This window comes from Zootoca vivipara, chromosome 10 (genome assembly GCF_963506605.1).
Source record: "Zootoca vivipara chromosome 10, rZooViv1.1, whole genome shotgun sequence".
In the NCBI taxonomy this organism is placed as follows: Eukaryota; Metazoa; Chordata; class Lepidosauria; order Squamata; family Lacertidae; genus Zootoca; species Zootoca vivipara.
The window spans coordinates 64890700-64909508 of NC_083285.1; the positions used below are offsets into that span (position 1 = coordinate 64890700).

The 18809-nt window shown below is 47.0% G+C and overlaps 1 long non-coding RNA gene across 3 annotated transcripts in view; it reads right to left on the bottom strand.

Annotated features, from left to right (window-relative positions):
- Positions 1-18809, bottom strand: part of LOC118091262 (uncharacterized) — an 86330-nt gene that overhangs the window by 47133 nt on the left and 20388 nt on the right. For all 3 annotated transcript variants that reach the window (XR_009558230.1, XR_009558231.1, XR_009558232.1), the window contains exon 2: positions 1-17770. This exon is cut by the window's left edge. This is a non-coding gene — a long non-coding RNA (uncharacterized LOC118091262). The remainder of the gene's footprint in view (positions 17771-18809) is intronic.

Genomic DNA, 18809 nt, shown 5'->3' on the forward strand with positions numbered 1-18809 from the left:
CATGCCCCCAAAACATAGTAAACTTGTGCTGACATGTAGCAGCAGTAATAATAATAATAATAATAATAATAATAATTTATAATAATAATAATAATAATAATAATAATAATAATAATAATAATAATAAATTTATTTATACTCCGCCTCCCCTGGCCAGGACCAGGCTCAGGGCGGCTAACATCAAAGTATGATACATGAAAAACATAAATCAAACAATCAATTAAAATACATCTTAAAATCAAATTTGGCGCAGAATAAAATCAGATGGCAACCCAGAGATTATAACTACAGGGGAGGGAGATCACTGAGTGGTCACCAGGCCTAACTGTTGGTGCTGCTCTTATATGAGCCGGTGGAAAGGGCTAGGGAGGCTACTTACACACTGGGTCTTATAACAAAAAAGAGGGGGGGTCAGACTGGGCCCCAAACAAAGGCCTGGCGGAACAGCTCCGTCTTGCAGGCCCTGTGGAAAGACGTCAAGTGCTGGAGGGCCCTGGTCTCTTGCGACAGAATGTTCCACCAGGCCGGGGCCACAGCCGAAAAGGCCCTGGCCCTCATACAGGCCAGTCTTACCTCCTTGAGGCCCGGGACCTCCAAGGTGTTATTGTTTGTGGACCGTAAGGTCCTCTGCGGGGCATACCAGGAGTGTGTGCCATTCTCACCGGGGGGGGGGGGGATACATTTCACAACAACCTTCACCCCAAGAAGAAAGGCAATCCACATTCTCATCATTTTGCCAAGTCAATGGGCCCTGATTTATCCCAAAGCAATTAAATGCAAGTGTCCCAGGCTGCGTCCAGACAAGTTGTTTACTGATCATTCATCCTCATTCATCTGCACTATCAATGCAGCATTCCTTTTGATCTGCCTTCAGGGAGGTCACACGACGTTGCATCAAGCAAATGTTAACCCACATTTCCCAGTGCGGTTTCTCCACTACTTTCCTTACTGCAAAAATGTCCAGCTTGGAGCAGGGGGACATAATCGGGTTTCTTGTGCGAGAGCTCTTAATTTACTGTCACCACACAATCCCAAATCTAAATCCCACCTGAAGGAGTGTGGCTGCATCCCCCAGAGCAGGCATGTCAAACCTGCGGCCCTCCAGATGTTTTGGACTACAATTCCCATCTTCCCCAACCACTGGTCCTGCTAGCTAGGGATCATGGGAGTTGTAGGCCAAAACATCTGGAGGGCCGCATGTTTGACATGCCTGCCCCAGAGCCTCGTCATTTTGCCATGTAAACCCGAACCCAACTGACCACAAGTTTCCTAGTCTAAGCAGAGGCTGGTTCCGTCACGATAGCTTCTGCCTTGCTCAGAACTGGGGGAGGGAAAGCCGTGCCAGAATTATTTTTTGCCCATGCACCAGGAGCAGGAAGGCATGCATTCAGTTCTGACATACACAGGTTTGCAAGAGAGTGAGTGTTTTGAGGGCACGACTGGTGGTATAAATAAAAATAAATATTACCTCAATATAAATGTTGGGAAACTGGACTCTACATATCTCCCCCCCCCCCCTCCAATAAGTGAAACGGGATATAAACACCGACTGGAATCAGCAGCTGGTGCTCAGTATGCAAACGGTTTGCAGAGATTTCTACATGCAAACACACACACTTTTCCTGGGGGGGAAACGCTTGCGGAATCCTTAAGCATCTCTTTTGACACAGCAAAAGGCAAAACGGGGAGAAGGAATTTCAATTAGGCTGCGCCGTTTTTTTGGACGCCACGTTAACACTTGAGTGCCGACATTGAAACCTGACATGGGCAGCGGGTGCCGGGGAGTGGAGAGAGAAAAGGCAGTGGGCTGGGAGAAAAGAGATGGAACGAAATTCTATGGAAACCACCGCCAAAAAAGCAAGCAAAGAGAGGGGGGTGAACCTTCCTGGCAAAGTCGCCGTTCCTGATTGACGGCAAATAAAGGAGGTGGGAGCAAGATGCGTTCAGCTTATTACAACTCCATCAAGGGCTCCATCGCCATGGAAACTGGCTCTCTGCAAGCAAAGCAACGTTCCCCGGCTACCACAGTGTACATGTGCTTTTGTGCTCTCACGTGTTTGAGGAACAGGAATTCACAGAGCCACAAACGCTTCTCCTAGGTTTTAGCGCTCCACGGGTGAGACTGGCCAAACATATTGCTCTGCTTTCCTTTGGAGGTCTAGGGGGGGGGTTCTTGCTGCCTGGGCAGCCCAGGATCTCCATGCACACTGCCCAGCCTTGTGCCCCAGAGAGCTCACCTGGGTGCTCCAAACGCAGTTGTTTGGATTCACCCCTTGAAGCACCTTCCATTGGCTCTCGTGATAATATACCTGAAGGTGTGTCTCCACCCTCATCGTTCAGCCCAGACACTGAGATTCAGCTCCAAGGGTCTTCTGGCGGTTCCCTCACTGCAGGAAGTGAAGCTACAGGGAACCAGGTAGAGGGCCTTCTCAGTGGTGGCGCCCACCCTGGGGAACGCCGTCCTGTCAGATGTGAAGGAAAGAAACAACTATCTGACTTTCAGAGGATAACTGAAGGCAGCCCTGTTAGGGAAATTTTTTAATGTCTGGTGTTCTATTGCTTATCATCATCATCAATTATGTTGGGGTTTAAATCCTGTGTAATTTACTCTGGATCTGAGAGGTGGGGCAACTCAGTTTTTCTGGTTACGGCCTTCATTCCTTGGTCCCTTACAAATGGATCGGTCAAAGGTCTCTGCAACCGATCCTGCCTACAGTAAGACACAGTGTGTGCCTGTGTGTCTAGGAGTTAAACTCCACCAATGGAACCAACGTAGCCTTTGTCCCAAATGAAAAAATGGGGTGTGTTCGTGGAGAGGGTATTCTAATGGCAAAGTACCCCTGGCCATGTGCAGAATGCCTTTCCTTTCTGACAGGAAGATGAAAGGTACCACAAGTTCTCTAAGAGAGAGAGAGAGAGAGAGAGAGAGAGAGAGAGAGAGAGAGAGAGAGAGAGAGATTGTATATAAATGTACATAAATAAGGTATAAGATTTATTTTTCCTGGCTTTACACACTCCTGTTCTGACAACAAAAGCTCCAATAGGCTGGTCCCTCTGCACACTGAGTATGAGAAAACAGATAATGCACTTTAATGAAAGAAATACTTTTTTAAAGCGCAGCTGAGGAAACATGTATACAAACGACAACAATCAAACGGCGTTGTTCATACCAATCTAGAAATTGCTACGAAGTGTTCTCTCCACTCGCACCATTTCACACAGCACATTCTGAAGGCAACTCTTCCTAAATATATATAAACGCCAATACGCACATCTAATTGTTCAGACTGCAGTTTCCCATCAGCAGGCAAGGCCACCTGTGGGAGGACAATTGGAAAACAAAACTGCAGCTTTGCTGAGAGCAGATAGCAAGCAAATCAACAAAACGCAAAATGAAACAAACAATTATTTCATCAGTTTGTGTCTGCCAGCAATAAGACGGCTGCGCATTAAGTGGCACTGGGGAATCGTATCCAGATGGCATTTGGAGGAAATCTATGGGGTCCCTCAAAAAAAAACCACCAGTTTCCTGGAGAGAAAAGCTCACTGGTCCTCATTCTTCCCCTACCATGGTGGCAGAAAACCCCAGTAATAACATACTTTACGGAGCATAATAATAGTTGTAGTTGTTGGCATTTGTCTGTCTCAAGAGACAATGGAGTGCACATCTGGGGGTGAAGCAAAACCGCTGCGTCAGAAGCACCGAAGTGACCACCCCGGGGCGCAAGCCTGGGCAGTGTGCTTGGAGGTCCTGGGCTGCCCAGATGACAAGACCCCTCTCTCGGCCTCACTGATGGGATCCAAAGGAAAGCAGAGCAAGATGTTTGGCACCAACTTGGCTGCAGGAGTCGCCGGAAGGAGGTGGACAAGGCGCCATCCAACCGCCTTAGGGACCGCAAAAGGGTTGTTGCCTCTACTACAGGTGCCACACAATACCCATTCCACATGTGTAACAATACGATTGTTCGGTGCACTTTGGAACTCCCTGCCTCTTGAGATCAAGCAGGTGCTTTCACCGTAATCTTTTCGGGACCTGCTAAAAAACATTCTTGTTTAGGCAAGCCGACCCAGATGCTTAGAAAGTGGGTGTGCACTTTGACCTGGTTTTAGTACTGAACTTTTTGCATTTTTTAAACCACCGCTGTAATTTTCCCCTCGGTTTTATTGCTCCATCTGTTTGTAAACTGCTTCGTGGCGTTTGGTTGCTGTTGTTTTGTCACATCAATCAGTGTAGAAATTTTATGAAATAGATAAATAAATAAGCCGAACTACCTGGGATAAGGGACCCAGGTGGCGCTGTGGGTTAAACCACTGAGCCTAGGGCTTGCTGATCAGAGGGTCGGCTGTTCGAATCCCTGTGATGGGGTGAGCTCCTGTTGCTCGGTCCCAGCTCCTGCCAACCTAGCAGTTCGAAAGCATGTCAAAGTGCAAGTAGATAAATAGGTACCGCTACAGCGGGAAGGTAAACTGCGTTTTCATGTGCTGCTCTGGTTCGCCAGAAGCTGCTTTGTCATGCTGGCCACATGGCCTGGAAGCTGTACGCCGGCTCCCTCGGCCAATAACGCGAGATGAGCGCCGCAACCCCAGAGTCGGTCACGACTGGACCTAATGGTCAGGGGTCCCTTTACCTTTACCTTTTTACCTGGGATAAACATGGCTCTATCGACGTACATGCAACTGCTACGAAAAAAGGGCGATCATGGAGGTCATCATCTCAAGCCAACTGCTCACACCTACTCTGGGGAAACTTACTCCTGCTTAGGAAAGCTGTGGCTTTAAGAAGAACTTTGAGTCATAGTTATTTATTGACATTGATTTTTTTTTTAACCACTCAACCAGAACACATACGGTACAAATTCCTCTCATTCAAGTGAGAACCATCAAGAAAGAGTAATCTAAGCCATTACCATTATGAATATTTTACTAGTGAAACATGAATCGTGGGTTCCTTTGTTCTGAGAATGGAACTATCCACTATTACTTTAATAGCTCACCAAGGCAGTATTAGGAACGGAGGAGGAAGGGGACAGCAATGAGGTGCAGTTGGACCATCAACATGACGTGGGTTGGGAGTGGGGAAAGCAGGCGGTAGCAATTATGACTCAGTTAAGAGGATTTCTAGTACATCCCAGTGTGGCTTTCAGTTTGGTTCCAGAAGCTCAGGGATGTGTGTCACTCCAGTCTTCTAGCTCTTTACCAAGAGTTTCGCTGTTGTTCTTCTTTTAATGTATTATGTTTATATTTTATTGAGATTATTATAGTATAAATTAAAAGTATATTAAAAATTAGAAAAAGGGAAAAGAGGAAACATGAAAAAACATTTTTAAAACAAGAAAAACAAAATAACTGTCAAATATAGTTACTGTTACAAAACTATACAGTATGTAAATGGATAAACGAATTGTTTCGCTCAAGACCCATGAAACCATGGCTCACTATGGTTTCAACAAATATGTTCCAAACATCATTACATACAGTGGTGCTTCGCTAGACGAATTTAATTCGTTCCACGGGTCAATTCGTATAACGAAAAATTCGTCTAGCGAATCCCATAGGAATGCATTGAATGTTTATGATTATTATTATTATTATTTTGCCCATAGGAACACATTAATTGAATTTCAATGCATTCCTATGGGAAACCGCAATTCGCTAGATGAATTTTTCACAAAACGAATTCGTCTTGTGAGGCAACCTCCGCTTGAAAAATCTCTTCGTTAAGTGAAAAAATTGTCTTACAGGGCATTCGTCTAGCGAGGCACCACTGTATGTCCATGTATATCTTCGCCTGAAAGCGATTCATTCATAGGGTGCATTCTGCTTTGTTCAGACCACACCTGGAATACTGTGTCCAATTCTGGGCACCACAGTTTAAGGACGTTGACAAGCTGGAATGTGTGAGGAGGGCAACCAAGATGATCAAGGGTCTGACCTTACGGGGAATGCTTGAAGGAGCTTAGCTTAGCCTGGAAAAGAGGAGACTGAGAGGAGATATGATAGCCATCTTCAAATATCTTAAGGGCTGTCACATGGAAGATAGAACATGCTTGTTTTCTTCTGCTCTGGAAGGTAGGACTTGAACTAATGGCTTCAAGTTACAAGAAAGGAGATTCTGACTAAACATTCAGAAAAAACCTTCTGACGGTAAAAGCTGTTCGGGAGTGGAACAGACTCCCGCGAGAGGTGGTGGACTCTCTTTCCTTGGAGGATTTAAAGCAGAGGTTGGACGGCCACCTGTCATGGATGCTTTAGCTGAGATTCCTGCATTGCAGAGGGTTGGACTAGAGAACCTTTGAGTCCCTTTCAGCTCTAAGATTCCATGATTCTATTATCTATCCATTACTCAAAGGAGGTCATGTTTTGTCCTTCCAATGTGTCAATAACAATCTTTTTGCAGATGAGAATCCATTTACGTTGACCGATTGTCAAGCCCCATATATTAGGTGAATAGTTTAAGATGATTCAGGTAGGTACCCGTGTTGGTCAGATGCAGTCGATATATAGCGGCAGTGAAGGCGGTGAAGGTCCTGTGTGAGTGTCTGGAGGCAGTTGGAGGAAGGATGGCGGCCAACAGATTGAGGTTGAATCCTGACAAGACAGAAGTACTGCTCTTGGGAGATAGGAGGCGGGCAGGTGTGGGGGACTCCCTGGTCCTGAATGGGGTAACTGTGCCCCTGAAGGACCAGATGCGCAGACTGGGAGTCATTTTGGACTCAAAGCTGTCCATGGAGGCGCAGGTCAATTCTGTGTCCAGGGCAGCTCCATCTGGTATGTAGGCTGAGACCCTACCTGCCCACAGACTGTCTTGCCAGAGTGGTGCAATCTCTGGTTATCTCCCGCTTGGACTACTGCATTGCGCTTTACGTGGGGCTACCTTTGAAGGCAACCTGGAAACTGCAATTAATCCAGAATGCGGCAGCTAGACTGGTGACTGGGAGCGGCCGCCGAGACCACGTAACCCCGGTCTTGAAAGACCTACATTGGCTTCCAGCACGTTTCCGAGCACAATTCAAAGTGTTGGTGCTGAACTTTAAAACCCTAAATGGCATCGGTCCAGTATACCTGAAGAAGCATCTCCACCCCCATCGTTCTGCCCAGACACTGAGGTCCAGCACTGAGGGCCTTCTGGCGGTTCCCTCGCCACGAGAAGCCAAGCTACAGGGAACCAAGCAGAGGGCCTTCTTGGTAGTGGCACCCACCCTGTGGAACGCCCTCCCACCAGATGTTAAAGAGATAAACAGCTACCAGACTTTTAGAAGACATCTGAAGGCAGCCCTGTTTAGGGAAGCTTTTAATGTTTAATAGATTGTTGTATTTTAATGTCTGTTGGAAGCCGCCCAGAGTGGCTGGGGAAACCCAGCCAGATGGACGGGGTATAAATTATTTATTTAATTGTCCAGTAGCACCTTAGAGACCAACTAAGTTTGTTCTTGGTATAAGCTTTCGCATGCATGCCCACTTCTTCAGATACCCATCTGATATCTGATACTTCTTCAGATATCATCTTCTGAAATTGCCACGGGTGTTGTGGCCTCTCAAGCCAGGAAAATGTTAATAAACAGGATTGCCAGAGCCACTATCTAGCCTGCTGCCCTTTAGTACCTACAAGGCCAATCCTTTGCCACCTTTCCCCTTTCCTTGTCATGACCCCAGAGTCCAGCAGCAGTCAAGATCCAAGCAGGCTCTCCAGCGAAGGAGGCAGACCAGGTGCAGGCCTCTGAGCTTGCCACTGAAGAGAGCTGGCATGGTGGTGTAGTGGTTAGAGTGTCGGGCTAGGACCTGGCAGACCATGGTTCAGCTCCCCACTTGGCCATGTAAGGCTCACGGGGGGGGGCAGCTTGGGCCAGTCACAGCATTCCATCAGTCTAACCTACCTCGCAGGTTTGTTGTGAGGGATTAAACGAGGCAGGCGGAGAACCATGTATCCCACCTTGAGCTTCTCGGAGAAGAAAGTGGGGTAGAAACGCAATAAATGAATTAATAAATATCAGGAGACAACTGAGACTAAGGAACAAGAGCCCCCAGAAGAACCTCCTATATCTGTAGAGCCAGAATCTGGGCCCTCACAGGCATCTTCCTTTGCACAGGAGAAAGCAGATGCCTCTGGTGGGCTGCATCAATAGGAGTATAGCATCTAGAAGGGAAGTAATAGTACCACTGTATCTCTGGTCAGACCTCACCTGGAGTACCGTCTCCAGTTCTGGGCACCACAGTTCAAAAAGGATACTGACAAGCTGGAACGTGTCCAGAGGAGGGCAACCAAAATGGTCAAAGACCTGGAAACGATGCCTTATGAGGAACGGCTTAGGAAGCTGGACATGTTTAGCCTGGAGAAGAGAAGGTTAAGGGGTGATATGATAGCCATGTTCAAATATATTAAAGGATGCCATATAGAGGAGGGAGAAAGGTTGTTTTCTGCTGCTCCAGAGAAGCGGACACGGAGCAATGGATTCAAACTACAAGAAAGGAGATTCCACCTAAACATTAGGAAGAACTTCCTGACAGTAAGAGCTGTTCGGCAGTGGAATTTGCTGCCAAGGAGTGTGGTGGAATCTCCTTCTTTGGAGGTCTTTAAGCAGAAGCTTGACAGCCATCTGTCAGGAATGCTTTGATAGTGTTTCCTGCTTGGCAGGGGGTTGGACTGGATGGCCTTTGTGGTCTCTTCGAACTCTATGATTCTATTATTCTCCCAGAACCTCAGCAGTCCAGCTGTGCAGGGAGTGCACGACTGGAGGGCAGGAAACAGGGGAGGGGTGTCCATCTTCAGGCTGTGGGGTCTAGAGAAGATTCTAGAGTGAGGTGGAGTGTGAGAGAGGAAGTCTGAGAGTAGGAAATCAAAAAGGCTTCTCATAGCCTTCGCTGGAGCAAGTGGCTCACTTGGAGCTATCCGTGGTGCTGAAACTTTTCACCAGCCTTGCCTCCTCTTTCATGGAATCTGGCATTGGACCACTAGAATATGGCACCCCTGCTACTCATTTGGATCCCTCACATTCCCTTGATCCTCAGCTTTATCCTGTCATAACCTCCATGATGAGAGGTAGCCCATGCTGTGCCCAAACCAATGGCTTGAAGTTACAAGAACTTTCTGATGGTAAGAGCTGCTTGACAGTGGAACAGTCTTCTTCAGGAGGTGGTGGACAGGGTTAGAAACTGAGATATGAATGCTAGGAGCTAAATGGTACCTCAAACCTAGGTTATGGGCACAGCAATGGAATGTCTAGGCACACTGTTTTATAACAAGAATATAAAGCTGAAAATGAATGAACTTCCAGCTAAAATATTATATTCCTTTTTCACATGGTCTATAGTCCTTCCCCTGCCCGTCCGCCCTCCTAATATTCTTAAGAGGGTCTCTTCTCCAGTCTTCAGAGAGTGGCTGGGGAGGCAGAAAAAGGTCCTCCTTTCCTTCCACTCTGCAGTTTTAATCTGAAATCTTAGAGGCAGTACTGTGCCCAGAGCTAAGAAACTGCTTGTGCTAATGAAATTCCCTGTCGCAAACTGTGCCTAGAACAATGGGAGTTTCAAACAGTGGTGGTGGGCTCTCCTTCCTTGGAGGTTTTTAAGCAGAGGTTGGATGGTCATCTGCCACGGATGCTTTAGCTGAGATTCCTGCATTGCAGGGGGTTGGGATAGGTGATCCTCAGAGTCCCTTCCAGCTGTACAATTCCATGATTCTATAAGTGCTGCCAGACTCCAATTCCCATCATTCCTGACTGCTGGCCATGCTGGCTGGGGCTGATGGGGGTTGGAGTCCAACAACATCCAGAGGGCATCCTGCTCCATGGCATGAGCTTCATTACTGGCTCTGGCTCCCCATCTGGGCTGTAGGCTCCATCCCAGCCCATCTTTTGACTTATTAATTTATATACCACTTCATGTCCAAATGGTATATAAATTAATAAGTCAAAAGATGGGCTGGGATGGAGCCTACAGCCCAGATGGGGAGCCAGAGCCAGTGACAGCATCTTAAAAAGCAGAGACATTACCTTGCCGACAAAGGTCCGTATTGTTAAAGCTATGGTTTTCCCAGTAGTGATGTATGGAAGTGAGAGCTGGACCATAAAGAAGGCTGATCGCCGAAGAATTGATGCTTTTGAATTATGGTGCTGGAGGAGACTCTTGAGAGTCCCATGGACTGCAAGAAGATCAAACCTATCCATTCTGAAGGAAATCAGCCCTGAGTGCTCACTGGAAGGACAGATCGTGAAGCTGAGGCTCCAATACTTTGGCCACCTCATGAGAAGAGAAGACTCCCTGGAAAAGACCCTGATGTTGGGAAAGATGGAGGGCACAAGGAGAAGGGGACGACAGAGGACGAGATGGTTGGACAGTGTTCTTGAAGCTACGAACATGAGTTTGACCAAACTGCGGGAGGCAGTGGAAGACAGGAGTGCCTGGCATGCTATGGTCCATGGGGTCACGAAGAGTCGGACACAACTAAACGACTAAACAACAACAATGTCCAAATAGGTTTCTAAGTCTTTCACAAGTGTATCCTGTATCTATTTTAAAAAAAAACCAATTACACAAACACTAAATATAAATATCCACAGTTGAACACAACAAAACACTAAAATGCAAACTAAAATGTGCTATCAATCAATCCCATTAAAACAACGCAACAATTAAACGGGAGAGATGGGTTGAGAGATCAAGGGAACACCTGTGTCCATTTTCAAAGCTGGCACATTGGGTCATTTGAAGCACTCCTTAGTGACCCTAGGAACTGACCCTAGGAACTGACCCTTCAAGGCCTCGTGGACAGAGTGTTTGATTTCTCCCACCCACCCCTAAGAACCATTTTATTATGCACAAAGATATGTAATATGAGCCGTTCCTTCCGCTGCTTCATGCACACAGACACACACACTGGTGCCGATTTTCAGTTTAATCAGAACAACTCCATCAATCTCCTTTATTGCCGGGAACAAACGCCCTTCCGAATCCCACCTTAGCCTTTTGAGGAGGGGGAGAAGCACTTCACCAGGGACAGGGGGGGGGTCAGGGAACGCAAACAGCAACTCACACACCAAATAATAATCTGCAGCACTTCACGAAACCCATGACATTTCTATACATGCGCTCCTCATCCTTCAAGAGACAAGTAGCATACAATCGCCAAAAGAGGCTGCTCAGGAATCAATCTTCAAAGCATACCTGCGAAGATTAGATGCGTTCGTTACATTGTGTACCATGTGCAAGCCCACGCACACAGACACACGCTTATGACGTTCAATGCCGTACACACAAGTACATATTTTGAAGAACCAGAATATCTTGGAATATCAGGAGACTGAAGAGGGTCTTGCACACTTGACAACCCACATCTCCACTGCACTGTTTGTTTCAGATGGTTATAGAACAGTCAGGTTTTCTGAAATGTTTTGAGAACCCCAAACCTAGATCTAAGCTTGCTATGGCTGCATAAAGTTGAATGGTCTTTAAATTACAAGGATGAGCTGCAGTGAGCCTCACACTCTTGTGAGCTGCCCTCCCCAAGAGCTCAGAAGCTTTTGCTTCAATTTTAGATTAACCACAGCTTGCCATCTTAATCCGAACCCAGACAAGCCATGGTTAGCCTTAATTACAGTTAGTCGAAACAGGCTAACATCAAACCATGGTTTACAAAGTTGGCTTGTTTTCTGTAATCACGGTTACAGAAATCCTGCAATACAGGCATCAACATAATACTAACGCTAAACTGTGATCAATTCAAAACAGAAGCTTCTGATCTCCTCCACCTCCCCCAGAGATGGGTGGGGGAGTCCACAGTTCACCGTGGCTTGCCCTTGTAACACTAAACCATGGTTTAGCTTTATGTGGGATCCAGGCCAAAATCTACAACCCTCAAAGCCATGATTTAGCCCAATCATTCCGATATAAATTGAAGGTGACGAATCGTATTTCAATTGTTTTCTATCCTGCCCCTTGCCAAGGGCTCAGGGCAGGTGAGTACCTTTTTTAAAAAAGAAGAAAAGAAACAAGAACAAAGCACAGGTGTTAAAATATAACTGTTACCCCACACCTGCTTAATCCAGGTCATTAAACGCTAGCTCCCTCCTGCCCACCTAGCAGTTCGAAAGCACATCAAAGTGCAAGTAGATAAATAGGGACCGCTCCGGCAGGAATGTAAATGGCATTTCCGTGCGCTGCTCTGGTTCACCAGAAGCAGCTTTGTCATGCTGGCCACATGACCCGGAAGCTGTCTGCGGACAAACGCCGGCTCCCTCGGCCTATAGAGCGAGATGAGCGCCGCAACCCCAGAGTCGGGCACGACTGGACCTGATGGTCAGGGGCCCCTTTACCTTTATAAACGCTAGCTCCATGTTTTGTAGCTCCTCCAGAAAGTGCCCTCTTCCAGGTTGAACTTTCCCTAGTAAGAGTCACACAACTGTAAGGGAATCATCCAAAGGGAATCTCCCAGCTATTTCAACTCGGTGCACACATAGGACAGTCAAGAAGGCACTATTTGAGCAAAAGCCTGTCATAATAGGAACATACAGTACTAAATCAAACCACTGGGCCCATCCAGCTCAGTACTGACTACACTGACTGGCAGTACCTCTCCATCGTTTCAGGTAGTGGACATCCTGGAGAGATGACGGAGATCAAACCTGGGAACAAGCTGCTCTCACTCCCAGGACCACGAGAGGTATGAAGAGGGAAGAGCAGAAACACAGACGCAGTGGCAGAGTTTCAGATTGCTTGGGAAGGGCCCAGGGGAAGAAGAGATTTAGGCAACTGTGGGAAGGCAGAGACCATCAGCTCCACAACTGCCTCATGGGGGCAAGACCTACCAAGAAGACTTGCTGTGCTCAATAGGCCTGGCACTCCTGAGCAGACCTTGTTTCTTCTAATAAAGAGTTAACTTCACTTGCTCTGTGCGATTTATTCCTGACACCGAAGCTTATGGGAACTAAAGTACAAGAACATTGAGAGGCCACAGCTTGCCCACCCCTACTCCAGGACCAAATGTAAAGCTGCACCCAGCAGACCACAGTGGCTCATAACTGGATTTTAATGGAGAAGCAGTGGGGAAGATCAAGCCAGCTTCAGTGACATGTGTTTTCTTCTGCAGAGAGCAGGCGTTGCTTCTGTTTAAGAGGGAGAGTACACAGAGCCGTATCTTAAGCATTCGTGCCCCTGTTGCGGAGACGGTTTACTCATGCATATGGGATCGATTTCTCGTAAGCTGAAACAAGCGTGCAGAGAAGACTTTCAACAAGTCGCCAGCAGACTGAATCACTACACCAGTCGGAATGATTTAGCAGCCCTCTTCCTCCCGAGGATATGTCTTCCCCACCCACTCACACTGTTTAACTGCCGCAAGAAGCAGGAGATCGTAAATTAAACACACTGCACATTGCAACATACACATTCTGTTGCCTTTTAAAACATCTAACATCTTCTTTTGGGCGGGGGGAGGAAAGGGAAGAGAACAAGAAGCTTCATCTCCCATCGGAAAGATGCTCAGAAGCAGCGGAGCAATAAATCACTTTATTATTAAGCCAGAGGTGTCATCTTAATGGCAAGTGAAAGGTTCTTCACAGTGAGTGAACCATATTGCGGCTTTGGGGTTTGTTTTTCTGGCTTTTTGTGTCAGAGGAATTGGTCCTATTTGCAAGCAGCACCCAGCTGGACAAGGAGACTTAGCTGTGCGACACTGCGTGTTTTTATGTGGAGGTGGAAAATAGATCTGACCCACGTGTGGAAAATTAATTTAAAAATTGACTGGGCACCTAGATTCAAAAGAATGGGGTTTGCACACTCTTCAGTGGGAGAGAGCCCCCGGCAGACAGCAGTATAGCATGGAATACAGGTTGTTAGAACCTTTTTCAGATCCTGCTTCGTTTGCTTACAGCCCCTGGCAATGAACAGACAAAAGCTTTACTTACAAAACCCAAAGGTTTGTTCATGCATTGCTCCATGCAGCAGCAAGGAAAACACAGGTAGAATACTCGGGTGCAAAATACGGAATGCAGTTTCAAGCATGCAGCCTGAACTTGGAGCGAGTTCAGACATGCCCATGCTGCTCAGTTACGTGGCGCAGAGCGAGAGACAGAAAGGAAGAGAAGCAGCTTCACTTCCTCCTTCACAGAAGTAAGAAGGATGGCTTCAAAATAAGATTTGACGAATTCATAAAGGATAAGGTTATGAATGGCTGCTAGCCATAATAGTTGTGTCCTGTTTCTGCTGTTGGAGACAGTACATCTCAGTTGCTGGGGGGAGAGGGCTACTGTGCTCAGGTCTTGCTTATGCGTTTTGCTATAGACACCTGGTTATTTTTATTTATTATTATGTATTAAATTTGTATACTGACCTACACCCTTAGGTATACACTGTGAGAACAAGATAATGGAATAGATGGGCTACTGGTCTCTTGTTATGTTCTTACCGTATTGGCCCGAATATAAGCCACACCCCAATATAAGCCACACCTTTAAAATTGGAGGGCAAAAAAGTAAAGAAAAACCCTGAATATAAGCCGCTCCCCTCCTTGCTGCTCCTAGTTGTATACAGTACACATGCACACAATCCCAAGCATTCTAAAAACCGTTGCTCTAAAGATGGAGGGGAAACTGTGTTGGTGATGTCACAGGTGCTGGCCAACAGGCACCCGACACAATGTTTTTTCTCCACCTCAAGCTTGACTAAGTTGCCAAGAGCCCGCAATATTCAACCCAGAGCAGAGAGATGTGTGTTTGTTTGTTTGAAGGGCAGGGACAGCACTATTGAGCCACCTCCCAATGGCAATTCTGTCTTCACTCTTAAATAAGAACAAACTGTCCCTGGAAAGAAAGGGAGGTTTCGAATGGGTGATCAAGGAGACAGCATGCTCAAATAAACACGGCGTATTTCAACACAGCGGCTACTTTTCTCTCCCTGGACAGCAGGAGGAATGTGTGCACACCTGAGACTTGTACCTGTTTGAGATTTCTCCCCAGAAAACTAGCAAGTGAATAGTCCCTCAACGCATCACATTCTGAGTCACAGACGCCAAAATCCGCATTCAGAATTATTGCCTTTGTTGTTACCGTTTAGAGAGACCGGCTGCCTTTCCACAGAAATCAATACTTGCATAAGAATAAATGAAACAAAACCAGGAAACATTGACAAAACAAAACAAGGAAAAGCAGCAGTGGCAGTCAGCCAAGCAGTTGGGAAAGCTCTCCAGGCCTTCGCCAGTCAAGGGATTCCATAAATGCACATCTCTAGTTGCTGTCTTTTCTCATAATTCATTCTACTTCCACGCTTCCTATTTTCAAATTGCAAGGAGGAAATAGGCTGAAGAAGGACCTTGAAATCTATTTGACTAGAGCAGTTTCCCAAACTTGGGTCTCCAGCTGTTTTCAAACTACAATTCCAATCATCCCTGACCACTGGTCTTGCTAGCTAGGGATAATGGGAGTTGTAGTCTGGAAACAGCTGGAGACCCAAGTCTGGGAAACACTGGGCTGGAGCACTGGTTCACAAAGTGGGCAGGGCTGCCCCCCAGGGAGTGGGACTAAGAGGCAAGCGGGGAGGCAGGGGGATGCTAGAGGTGCAAATGACTGCCAGACTTCGAAAAGCTGGATCAATACTATCAGTTCCGTCGAATTAAACTAAATTACTTCAATTGGATTTTGAATAAATGTGCAATTGCCACCGCTTGGATTTTATTGTATCGTCAACTTCTTCTGCAGGCTGTGTAAACGGCTCTTCTGAATAATGCTTTTTTTATAAGGGGGGGGTAATAGGGACCCAGGTGGCGCTGTTGTCTAAACCACTGAGCCTAGGGCTTGCTGATCAGAAGGTTGGCAGTTTGAATCCCCGAGACGGGGTGAGCTCCTGTTGCTTGGCCCCAGCTCCTGCCAACCTAGCAGTTTGAAAGCACCTCAAAGTGCAAGTAGATAAATAGGTACCGCTCTGGCAGGAAGGTAAACAGCGTTTCTGTGTGCTGCTCTGGTTTGCCAGAAGCGGCTTAGTCATGCTGGCCACATGATCTGGAAGCTATACACCGGCTCCTGCGGCCAATAATGCGAGATGAGCGCCGCAACCCCAGAGTCGGTCACGACTGGACCTAATGGTCAGGGGTCCCCTTACCTTTATAAGGGGGGGGGGCACTGGAGATGAGTTTATGGAACCGAGGGGCCGGTGGCCTCAAAAAGCTTGGGAACCGCTGGACTGGAGTGACGTTACGTCTACTGCACTTTGGTCCCACTGAAATCAATGGGATAAGCGAGTTGCAACTTTGGTCCCAATTATTTCAGTAGGAATAACAAAGGCAACCAGTGGGCCAAATAATCCTAACCCCGAACCCCAGCAGCTGGGAAGCAGTGGGGCAGGGCTGGCCGCTCCATCCAAAGCGGAAGGGTTTTCGGTATCTTCCTAGAGTAAAAGGTACATCAGGAAGTTTCGTTTGGTCAGAATCAGGGATACACTTCCAGAGTTAACGGTAAATACATTACAGTAATGCCTCCATTTACGTAACCCTCTGGTTACGTAAACTTCGGGATGTGTGCGCGGCAAACCCAGGAAGTATTTTACCGAGTTCTGCCCCGCACACATGCACAGAAGCAGTCCTCAGGTTGCAGAAACCTCGGGATCCGACCGGACCTCCGGAATGGATCCCGTCCGCAACCGGAAGTACCACTGTACTTCTGGTAAATGAGCGGCCACAGCTGCTAGAGGGCTGTGAAAATTTGTGTCTTGGGCCTTTTAGACTCTTCTACCCATGTGCTCCCTAAAACCAAAGGGGCTCATTGGTGGCCTGATGTCCCGTCCCCCCCAGCTCTCCTACCTGCTACCATGGTCTACTGGAAGCCTATGGAAGGCCTCGTCCAACAAGTCTTTTAAGCAAGGCTCTTTCCCAGTCTACATCTGCATTGCCATCATTTCTAGACGTCTTATTATTCGTGTTCTTTGGGAGGAAGAGTGGAGTGTGAATTTATTAACCACCTGGCTCCTGACTGCTCCTACGACTTCCCCTTCAAATCAATTCCCCTGATTCCTGCAAAGCCAGAACACAAAACCTTCTCAATCCCCTACCTTTGGTTCATTTGCACCATGGCAGAAAATGATGGGACTTCCAACATGTTATCTCCTCAACAGCCGTGGACCGAGGTCTTGCTTATTCATGCCCCAAACAGTGTCCGTCTCTCTGATGAGCTGAAAGCGGTTACTTATGTGTTTTTTAAAGGCACACTTGTGCACTAGTTACCCACAGTGGAGGCCACATCACTGTGGGAGGTGGAAGTGACGGGTCTCTGCTCCTGAGCCACAGCAAGAGAAGTCCAAAGGAGCAGGGGGAGGGTTATTAGGAAGAGACGAGACTCTTCGGCCTTCTGTAGACAACAAATAGCAGGCCCACGTTGCATCAAAAACATTCAGCTTGGACATTAAATGGATGGATTGTTCAGGTGTGGCTATGGAATCCTCCATCACCCGGAATCTATTTTCCAAATCCAGCAGAGATCCCCTTATGTTCCAGACCAGTATAAAAAGAACAACCCACGACCACCGCTGGAAACGACACGAGGATCGTGGAAGTGATCTTCCGGGGAGGGGAAGATGGGAGGAGATGTTAGCACAACCTGTTGCTTCGTGCAACAGTCTTTAGCCTTCGAAATGATTCTGCGAGCAGTTGCCTAGGAAACAAGCATGGGGTTCTCCACTTGCAGGGATGAAATCCTTCCTTCCAACGTGAGCTGATGTTCCCTCCTCACAAAGAGACAGAGCGTTCTAATGAAGAACTACGTGCGGAGAACCTCAAACCGAGCGGTCCCCGAACCTGAAAGGGAGACAGACACAATTACACGTGAAGGAACACACGCACGCACCACATAGTCTAAAATCTGCAGACCACTCTTAAAAATAACCATCACAGCTCGCTGGAAACTAGTGGGACTCTCCCTACAGATGTTTTGGATTTACAACTCCCACCAGGCCCAGCCAGGATAGTCATGTTGGGAGTCCAAAATTAATGAGAAGGTACCTGGTTGGGTGCAGGTTGGTTTATAGAAATAAAACAGGTAGTGAGGGGGCATTGGAAAACCTGTGGACTCCCAGACGTTTGACTACACCTGCCATCGGTCCAGCGGTATTGGGTGGAACCTGCCATCCTTGAGATAAAACAATAGTGACGACATTGAGACTGAAGTTCCCAAGACGGTCAATGAGATATCCGAAAAATGTGTAACATACATCATGGAATTGTGAGGTTGTAAAGGACACAGCTAATGATGACTCTATGACAGCCTTCCTTATGCTGGTTCCCTCCAGATGTTTTGGACTGGGAGCTCCATCATCTCCAGTCCTCACAGCGGAGGAAAGCTGTTCTTCTGCGTAAGGATGCTGAAGGCAGAGGACATTTCTGGATTTCAAGGCTTTTACCAGCATCGTAGGACACAGGTGAGGTGAGACTTTCAGCCAAAAGTGGCCAAAGTTGTAGAAAGGAGGGGGCAACCTCCAGTCTTCCCCACCCCACAATAAAAACCGTTTCCATGCAGACCTTATCACTTTCCTTCCACTGTTGACGGTCACTGTCATTCACTGTACACATCTGGTCACTACTTTGAACAGGAAGCCCTTCCATAGGTGAGCAGTCCTTTCCTTTGCCTTTGAATTCTTTTGCCAACTCTTATCAGCATTAAAACAAAAAAACGGCACAAGTAAATATTCATTTGGGGGGAGGTGTATACAGTGGTACCTCGACTTACGAATGACTCGACTTGCGAATGTTTTGATTTACGAACAGAGTTCCGTCCGCCATTTTGGATGCGGTTTAGATAGGATTTTTTCGACTTACACATTTTTAGATAGGATTTTTT